This window comes from Henckelia pumila, chromosome 3 (genome assembly GCF_033568475.1).
Source record: "Henckelia pumila isolate YLH828 chromosome 3, ASM3356847v2, whole genome shotgun sequence".
Taxonomy (NCBI): Eukaryota; Viridiplantae; Streptophyta; class Magnoliopsida; order Lamiales; family Gesneriaceae; genus Henckelia; species Henckelia pumila.
Window position 1 is genome coordinate 141,784,429 of NC_133122.1, and position 10,970 is coordinate 141,795,398.

The 10,970-nt window shown below is 35.0% G+C and overlaps 1 long non-coding RNA gene across 1 annotated transcript; it reads left to right on the plus strand.

Annotated features, from left to right (window-relative positions):
- The first annotated feature begins 407 nt into the window (after positions 1-407).
- LOC140886073 (uncharacterized) lies at positions 408-1,721 on the plus strand. The gene is made up of 3 exons (XR_012151410.1): positions 408-543; positions 923-1,028; positions 1,570-1,721. It is a non-coding gene; the product is annotated as an uncharacterized lncRNA (long non-coding RNA).
- Positions 1,722-10,970: the final 9,249 nt, after the last annotated feature.

The window sequence follows — 10,970 nt, forward strand, 5'->3', positions numbered from 1 at the left end:
CAAGACGTGGGATATAGGAATCATTTATTTCCAGGAGGATCTGGCTTTCGTGAGCGACGATATAAATGAAGTGAAGTGAAGATCAGTACGTGAGATTTGAATTTTATTTAGTTATTTGGGCACACTTTGATATTTTTTAAGATTTGAACAATTATCTTGTAACACCCGAAATTATTTAATTTTAATCCGAGAATATGTAATTTAGGAATATTTAGAGTTTTGATTTAAATTCTAATATTCTTAAATTATTTAGAATTGAAATTGAATGAAATGAGAAGTTGAGAACTGAATTGCAATTATTGACAACTTGAGGGGCCAAAGTGCAAATATGGGTAAATATGTTGGACACTTGTTATTCCTATGATTATTCACGTGTATACTACCTTTTCCATCAGATTGTTCAGAGGCAAGAACCGTGAGGAAAGAACAAAGAAATTTTAAGTTTTCTCTTCAATTTGTAATTGCAATATCTTGAGTTTCGGTTATCCGATTTCGATTCCAAAAAGTGTTTTGGAATCCTTGAGACGAGACCTTCAATTTGATGTAAGTTTTCTTTTGATTCATTATGGTTTGAAAATTCGAAAATGGCAGAGATCAGTTAGTTGGTTCTTGTTTGAAGTTTTGAAGTGTTATATCTTGTGGTATTGAAGAAGAGTTATTTGAATGGTGATTGTATGCTATTGTGATGCTTTAGCAGCTTCAATTTGAAATTAGTAGCATCTGATATTGCTGAGTTTTCACATATATGTGCTGGTTTGATGGATATGTGCTGCTATAGTTGTTAGAAATTAGTTTCGGTTACCGATTTTGTACCGTTACTCCGCCGAACTTATGATTTGAGGCTGTTTTGCTATTGTCTGTTGGACTGGAATGTTGCTGAGTGTTAGCTAATATTTTCTTGGTTTATATGCTATGATTTCAGTGCATAAACAGGGCATGTCAACTTTAGAATCCCGACTTCGAACCCCGGTAAAAGAAAGAAGAAGATTTGGACAGCTAGAAGACAACATAAACTTCACATTTGAAAGGTAAAAGTGAACTAGGATTCGATTGGGATTATAACTCGAGATGGTTTGTATCGAGTTCCCTAAATCACATACTTATTTGCTTATTTGCTTTTTTATGTTGTATTTGAATGGTTGAATGAGTCTTGATTTTAATGAATGCTATTTTGTTGATATATGTTGCATTCATCTTGTAAGACTTGTTCTTTGATTTTGAAATGAACGGAAACATTTGATTAGACGATTTGAGGGATTATATATGTATGGCCTGAGTGGTTGACTTAGCCTAGCGTCTGATTTACATATATAATAGCTTCAAAGTCTAGAGAAGCATGATAAGTAGCCCCACCTCGATCGGGAGAGTCGGTGGTTAGTTATGATATCTTCTTCTTGAGATCCCAAACGATGAATTAGTGAACCTTGTTTTAAAACATGCATTGAAGTTATGTTTATATCATGAGTTTGATATATGCTTTGCTATGCATGTTTAGTTGCTTTTACTGGGAAATATATTTTTCACCGGAGTTACCCGGCTATTATTATGTTGTATGTGTCATGGCAATAGGCGGGACTGAAACAGGACAGAAGCGAGCATGAGAACAGAGATTGAGAGATAGAGTGGAGATCCGAGTTAAATGTAAAGTCTTGTGTTAGGTCTATAGCATGATCTTGTATTAGCTAAACTTGATATGAAGTTTAGGAATCTTATGACTTGAAAGTGTAGAATAAAATGATCATGTTATAATTATCCTTGTCAAGACTTGTTGAACATAGTTGTATTCCTTTAATATAACATGTTCTTGTGCAATGATCCTTTTGTATGATACTGAGTTAGTTTTGGATTGGATTCAAGTTATGATATGATATTGTTTATCTTCAACTGCATCATGGTTGGGATGTATGTTAGATTTGGATACAAGATGGAAGTGTTGAAGCACTATTGTACCATAAAATTAATAGAGCATGTTGAAGGAATTGCTTGGTTTTGACAGCAAAAGCTTCTGCTGTTTTTCTGAACTGTGAGCCCGCTCGATCGGGTGAACTTCACCGATCGAGCGAGGCCATTATTTGCAAGAACAAAAGTTTTGTTTTTGGAGCCCGCTCGATCGGAGAAATATCACCGATCGAGCGAGGCTATTTTAGATTCCACCCGAGGAGCTCATCTTGGGGGCTCGCTCGATCGGGTGTTTTTCCCCGATCGAGCGAGGTGCTCTAATTTTTTAAATTTTTTTTTTTTTACTTTATTTAGACTTTGATTTTTTGTCTATTATTTATGATGATTTGATTAATGAGAGATTAGAACTCGGGTCGTCACATATCTGGTTTGTTATAGTTTTATTAAAGATTTTCTTTATTGGATCATGGGAATATTTTTTTTATTCTAATGTTAATTATGCGATATCTTTTGTGGATTGCCAATATGTTTATGCTATCGTGTTATATATATATATATATATATATATATATTTATATATTATAATAATAATATAATATAATATAAATTTAATAACTAAATTAGACATGGATTTATATACGGAATTTTATACAGAATTATAAACATATTCATAATCGGAAATGAGTTTATATACGGATTTATAAACAGAAAAAAATTATCTTCATTATGCTATTTGAGACCAACAGTGACGGATTTAAGACAAAATTATAAACCGAACAGTGACAGATTTAAGACAAAATTAAAAACGGATTGAACTTGAAATTGAAGGAATTTGGTCAAATTAAAAACGGATTTATAAATGGTTTTATAGTCCGTCTCTAAAATTAAAAACGGAATTTTTTCGTTTCAAAATCAGAAACGAGACCTTCAACAACGGATTTTTGAGACGGAATGTTCCGTCTCAAACTTCTTTTTTAAACGGAAAAACGGGCTTCAGAGATTGATATTTCCGTCTCTGAAGCCCTGTTTTCTTGTAGTGCGACACATGAAAAATATTAATTTTTTCATTGTAGATATGAACTGAATCGACATGTCGCACGCACATATATATCCATGCAAAAAGGATTTACTACTGTAAGATATTCTCTTTCTTTAATTTCCTTTTCCTTTTCTTTTTCTTTTTCCTTTTCCTTTTCCTTTTCCTTTTGTTTTTGCTCTTTATTTTATGACTTTTACAAGAATTCTTAATACGTTTCGCAATCTACATCCAAATTTTGCAATTATGTAATCTATGTGATTTTCTGATCACTTTAGTTATATTTATGTGAGCTTTCATTCAACAATAGTTGTTATTGCCATTATAAGTAATGCACAAGTTTTTTAATCGTATCAATTTATTCGACTGCTTTCTAATATGACATAACTTTATTTCAACGGTTCATAATATGATATGGCATATCCGATTAATTTAAATTTAAAGTGTACAAAATATCCCAGTTTTATTTTAAAAATATGTTCGTACTTTATTTTTGTTGCTGAATAAACTCTCAAGCTTTTAAAAAATTTGTAGCTTAGTAATTTATCTTGGAGGTTTCTGAAACAAATTTAAATATATAAATAAATTTATTTCATTCAATAATCAATATCTAGAGGATTTTATCACCTTTAACATAATAATTCGAGCCTTTATGTGATTTGCTCCTTTGTATCACATGATAATTAAAAATTTTTAGCTGACATGAAATTTTGGAAGAAATTTGCACCCACACACACATATATTATGTCACGATTCTTTTTAGGATATCGTGAGGCCTTCCAAATATCCATGTTAATATTTACGACCGCCAGAAGTAATTTCTGATTGACATACTGGACTTGCGTCAAGAAAACACCACCAACGAGAAAAATCTTTAGTTACAAAAATAAGAATATAAATTAATCAGTAAAGTGACCTAAAGTGGAGAAAAAAGAAAAATAAAATATCATCCCGATGAAATCTCGTATTTATTGATAATCCCCTATGAAAAGGTTTTCAGCCAGTAGTCTTCTGTGATTCTAGCTAAATCTGTAGCATAATATTACCGATATTATTGTGTCTGTATTAGGAAGGATTTTGTTTTCTTTGTTTGAGGTTTATTCTCCGTATATTTTTCTGTGTTAGCGTTTGTATTTTAGGTAAATAAATCTTTGTGGTTTAGGAAGTTTTTTGTAAATTGTATTTATTTTCCTCGTTGTTATGAATGGAGGAGCAGAGAAAAATTCTACAGAAAATTTGTCATGGTATCAGAGCTTCAAGGGAGATCCTAGGGCACACACAAATCTCTTTCTGTAGTGTCTCCGCCTTCACGAGAGAGCATGGCTGAAGAAAAGGGAGAAAAGAAAGGAGATGGTGAAAAAAGGGTGGATATGACATATCACCTTGGATCTAGCGACGGTCCGGGAAATATCATCACCCCGATTCAATTAGGTGGTGAGAATTATGATGAATGGGCAAGAGCAATCCGAACTTCGTTAAAAGTAAAGCGTAAATTTGGATTTGTGGAAGGGACGGTTCCAAAGCCAACAACAGAGGAGAAACTTGAAGATTGGATAGCTGTACATTCTATGTTGGTATCATGGCTGACCAATACCATTGAGCCCTCTGTTGGTCGACGCTCGGAGAGTATGATGATGCACAACTTCTGTGGAACAATCTTAAAAACAGGTTTTGTGTGGTCAAGGGCACTCGAATCTGCCAACTAAAAATGTCCTTGGGGGAGTGCAAGCATGAAAAAACAGAGACCGTGGCCATTTATTTTGGTCGCTTGACAAAACTCTGGGACGAACTGATCACATATGTAAAAGTGCCGATTTGTAAGTGTGGAAGTTGCAAGTGTGACATCGTCACGCAGGTAGAAAAATTGAGAGAAGAGGACTATCTACATCACTTTCTTATCAGACTTGATGGAGCATATGCTTCAATTCGAACAAATTTGTTTGGACAAGAACCATTGCCAACACTTGATCAAGCGTATCAACAAGTGATTCAAGCAGAACGTCTGCGTGGTGGATATATGTTTTCTTCAAAGGATGCACGAGATAATATCATGGCCTTCACAATTCAACCTGATACACGAGGTAAGTCTCGTATTGTGGATAATATTGACAAGTTTTGCAATCATTGTGATAGAGACGAACACGACGAATCATCTTGCTTCCAAATACATGGGTTCCCCGAGTGGTGGGGGGGACCGACCTCATGGAGGAAAGGGACCAGGTCGTGGTGGACGAACAGAAAGAGGACGTGGGCGTACAGGTGCTAGCCGTGGTAGAGGGCATGGTGCACCGTCTGCCCGTGCAAATAAAACTGGAGGGACTGGAAACTCCTCTGGACAGCAGGCAGGAAACTCATAGGGGCTGTCGAGTGCGACTGAAGATGCTAGTCTTGTGGGTGTTTCAGCAACACAACTACAACAACTTCTCGATTTTTTGAATCTAGCAAAATGAAATGATCGACTACATGGTAAGAATGTTAATTCTAGTTGGATTATCGATACTGGAGCATCGAACCATGTGACATGCGACGTGTTTGTTTTGCAAAATGTGAGATCGTTGAAGCACTATCCGGTGGGATTACCGGATGGAAATACGGCAGAAGCTAATAAAGAGGAAAGTGTTGTGCTACCAGGAGGATTAAAGCTTGAAAATGTGTTTTATGTTCCACAATTAACATGCAATTTAATTTCTGTGACTCAGTTAATTGATGAATCAAATTGCGTTGTACAATTCACTAATAATGTGTGTGTTATACAGGACCAACCGACGAGGAAGGTGATTGGAGCGGGTGAAAGATTGGATGGACTTTATTTTTTCCGTGGTGTTCCTCCAGTGAAGGTCTTGACATTGGATAGTGTTTCATCATTCGAATTGTGGAATCAGAGGTTGGGGCATCCATCTGATAAAATCTTGAAGATGATTCCAGTGGTGAGTAGTGATTGTAAGAACGCCAATAAAGCTTGTGACGTGTGTCTGCGTGCCAAGCAACCTAGATCAAGTTTTCCAATTAGCACAAATAAAGCTAGTAGAATTTTTGAACTTGTTCATTTGGATTTGTGGGGGCCTTACAAGACTCGTTTTTCGTGTGGGGCTACCTATTTTTTTGACATTAATAGATGATTTTTCAAGAGGAGTTTGGGTATATTTGCTTTGCAATAAAATGGAAGTTAAATCTGTGTTTCTGAATTTTGTTGCTATGGTTACACGTCAATTTGAGCAAGTTATAAAACGTGTGAGAAGTGATAATGAGACCGAATTTAAGTGTTTGCGTGATTATTTTCAACATAATGGAATTATCTTTGAGTGTTCTTGTGTTGGGACTCCACAACAAAATGGGAGGGTGGAGAGAAAACATCAACATATTTTAAATGTGGCTAGAGCTTAAAGATTTCAAGGAAACTTACCAATCAAATTTTGGGGAGAATGTGTGTTGGCAGCATGTCACTTGATTAATAGAACACCATCTATTTTACTTAAAACTAAATCGCCATATGAACTGTTGTTTGGAAAAGTGCCTTCTTATGCTGCTGTTTGTATGTTTGGTTTCCTTTGCTATGCTCATAATCTACGACACAAAGGTAATAAATTTGCAAGCAGAAGTCGTAGGTGTATCTTTGTTGGCTATCCGTTTGGGAAGAAAGGCTGGAAATTGTATGACTTAGAAACACATGAATACTTTGTCTCACGAGATGTGAAATTCTTTGAGAAAGAATTTCATTTTGCACCAAATTTATCACGAAATGTGGTGACTCCTGTGCTGATGAATAGTAAGGATGGGGCATGCAGTGAAGATGAGGATGTCGATGAGTGTGCTGTGGGCGTTGGAAGGGGATTGGAGGCAGCGGCCACCCTCGAGGGGGAGTCTGGTATTAGTGTAGTGCAGCCCGTACATCAGCCTGATCATGAGTCAGTACATGATACATGGCTGGAGAATGTGTTGATTAATCAAGATGTGCATATTGAAGAAGAGCTTGGACGAGGGAAACGAGCCAGAATTCCTACCACACGGTATCGTGATTTTGTTACTCATACTGTACGGAAAATAAGTCCATCTAAGAGTTCATCTGCTACTTCATCTTCTTCCGATACGCCCTATCCTATAACATAATTTGTGAATTGTGAACGTTTTTCTGTGAGACATAGAAATTTTCTTGCAGCAATAACAGCGGGGCATGAGCCAAGGAATTTTAAGGAAGCTATGAATGACGCGGGATGGCGAGACGCGATAAATAAGGAGATACGGGCACTTGAAGACAATGTGACTTGGGTAATGGAGCCTCTTCCACTTGGAAAGAAAGCACTCGGGAGCCAGTGGATATATAAAATCAAGCATCGGTCCGATGGTAGCATCGAGCGACTCAAAGCAAGACTTGTGATCTTGGGCAATCATCAGGTGGAAGGAATTGATTATAACAAGACTTTTGCTCCTGTGGCGAAAATGGTAACAGTTGGTGTTTTTCTTGCGATTGCTGCCGTTAAAATTTGGGAGGTCCATCAAATGGATGTACATAATGCTTTCCTTCACGGTGAGTTACGTGAAGAAGTATACATGAAGGTTCCTCCAGGTTTCAAAAATACAAATCCGAACATGGTTTGCAGATTGAAAAAGTCTTTGTACGGCTTGAAACAAGCTCCACAATGTTGGTTTGCAAAACTGTCCGCAGCATTAAAGAACTATGGATTTGTGCAGTCCTATTCCGATTATTCACTGTTTGGGTTGTGCAAAGGAAAAACTCAGATCCACGTGTTGATCTATGTTGATGATTTAATTATTGCAGAGAATGATAAAGTTGCTTTGGCAATCTTTAAAGATTACCTTGGAAGGTGTTTTCATATGAAGGATTTGGGCGTTTTGAAATACTTCTTGGGGTTAGAAGTAGCCCGTAATCCAGAAGGAATATTTCTTTGCCAAAGAAAATACAATCTCGAAATACTTGCTGAAACAGGTTTATTGGGAGCAAAACCTGCAGCATTCCCTATGGAGCAAAATCATAATTTGGCTCTTGCTAAGGGCGCTTTCCTTACGGATCCGGCACCATATAGACGACTTGTTGGGAGATTGATTTACTTGTCTATCACGAGACCTGATCTTGCATATTCGGTTCATGTTCTGTCCCAATTTATGCAACAACCTCGTGATGACCATTGGGAGGCCGCTCTTAGGGTTGTGAGATATTTGAAGAAAAGTCCAGGGCAAGGGATTTTGCTCTGTGCTGATAGTGATTTGTGTCTCGAAGGGTGGTGCGATTCAGATTGGGCTAGCTGTACACTTACCCGTCATTCTTTGACAGGATGGTTCGTGCTACTTGGTAACTCTCCGGTGTCGTGGAAGACCAAGAAGCAACAGATAGTGTCTAGATCATCTGCAGAGGCTGAGTATAGATCCATGGCAGCAACCGTGTGTGAGTTAAAATGGCTTCAACAACTTTTAGGTGACTTGGGTGTGCATAATTCGAAAGGTATAAAGTTGTATTGTGATAGTCAGTCGGCATTGTATATTGCTCAAAATCCAGTCTTTCACGAACGAACGAAGCATATAGAGGCTGATTGTCAACTGGTTCGAGATGCGGTGAATGAAGGGATGATCTGTTCATCATATGTTTCCACCAGTGTTCAGTTAGCAGATATCTTTACCAAAGCAATGGGAAAAGCTAAATTTGAGTTTCTGCTCGGCAAGACGTTGGGTGTTCGAGATCTTCACGCTCCAACTTGAAGGGGGGGGGGGGGTATTACCGATATTATTGTGTCTGTATTAGGAAGGATTTTGTTTTCTTTGTTTGAGGTTTATTCTCCGTATATTTTTCTGTGTTAGCGTTTGTATTTTAGGTAAATAAATCTTTGTGGTTTAGGAAGTCTTTTGTAAATTGTATTTATATTCCTCGTTGTTATGAATGGAGGAGTAGAGAAAAATTCTACAAAAACTTTGTCACATACACACCCATTTCTACTAAAAAAAAAGACCAAATTGTACTTAAATGTCTTTTATGAACTCTTTTGTCACTTTTTTAAAACTTAAATTAGAACATCAATGAATTAACTTATATTTTCAAATAATTTTATTATACAATCACTTCAATTAATTTAAATATTAAACTTTATTAAATAAATAACTAAACTTATTACTTAATTTAATGTTATTATACTATTAAAACATATTTGGATTATAATAAATATTAAAATAAAATAATTATATATAATTTTCATAGTTATTTAAATAAAATTTTATTATTTTATTCAATTAAATATATATTATAAAACAAAATTAATTTCATTATTTATTTAAGTTGGGGTACGTTTGATATTTTTTAGTTTGAAGAGGTGTATGCTACATATCTTAAAACTTCAGAGGTTAGTAGTTGAAAAAAATTTCAGAGGGTGAACTGAGAATTTCACCAGGTATATATGCAATTTGTTTGTTTTTTTTTTTAAAAAAAAAAGGAAAATTGAAAGATCAGGAGAATAATTTTCCTGGTGGGGAATTGTGAACATTGTTTTGTTATGGATAATCATGATAAGAATAATCACATGGTGTAAGAAAGGTACAAACCAGCTTGTAGAACTGTAGAAGTACACATAATATATATCTTTTCGTTGTCAGAAATTTAGGAGGATTTTGGAACTTTCTGCGCCTGATTTGTTATGACGTCCATGTGCCTTTATCAGCTACCCTAACTTGCATATATTGTTCTCTTCCTTTTCTTTTCCATTTTTTTTTCCTTTTTTTTTTGGTGGGGTGGGGGTTGGGGGTTAAAAGCTACCAAAAGCACATATATATTCTCTTTCTTTTGTTAGAAATATGTAGAATGTTTCCATGCAATCTAAAAAAAATTAGTGATTCATTGATTTTCAACGGTGCACAGCCTTTGTAAGAACATTTAATATATATATACTATGTTAAATTTTAGGCGTATTGGCTTTATCAATTCGTTGGGCATGTCACAACAGTTGTACCTAATATCCATGGTTTGTTATATATATATATATGTGTTTGTTTCTTTCCTTCAATTTTCCTGTTGTATTTACTTGTTTGCTGGGGTCGACACCTTTTTCTCTCTTTGTCTCCATCGTTTCATATTTGTGAAGATCATGCCCCACGTACGAAAAGGGACTGATTCGATTCGATGGATTATAATGATAGATTCGTTTTCTTACAACTAGCATGTATGATTCGCACATGTATTGCTTGTACATGATTATAGATTTTTTTTTAAAAAAATTTATAGACTTTGATCCAAGCATTTAAAATAATTTTGTATATGCATGCATGATATTTTGTATATTTTGTATATTTTGATGGGGATATGTGTGGATTCTGATAGCTTCATAAATTTTTCTGAATTTATGCAGTTTTAAAATTTATTTGGAACTAGTTTTCTTTAAATTATTATTTTTTTAAATAAACTTGCGCCAAACAAATATAAATTAAAAAAAGTAAAAATATGGATTTTATTTGAAATTTTGGTTGGAGTGTCAAGAAGAGCAGATTTAAAATAGGCCAGGAAAATAGCTTCAACAAAAGTTACTTTATTTTTTTTAAAAAAAGTTATCTTTCTTTATATATGGTAATTGATATGTATATATTCGTTGTGACAAACACACTTCCCCTTTTTTTTTAAGAAGAAAAAGATTCAATGTGCTAACACAAAAGTCATTCTAGATTCGAAGATATAATAGCTTTACTAGATAAAAGTCATGAGCTAGTAGAATGAAAAGTGCTTGAATTTCCATTTATCAAGGTATATATTTTAATGATCAATCAGCTGATTCAACTGAAAACAAATTAAGTATTCCTATAGTTCCTACTGTATTTAGGTTAATTACATTGTAACATCCAAACAACAATAACCATTTATATTATGTTAGTATGAGAATTTACCTACCTAATGTGCACCGAAACATAGTAGCAGCTGGTTTCCACGTTATGAGAAAACAATTTATATATTACCAAATACATATAAAGACAAACAGCTAGTTGTAATGTTATATATTGGGCTTCATTGACACAAAAAATTAGATAATGGCGATAGGCAAGGAAC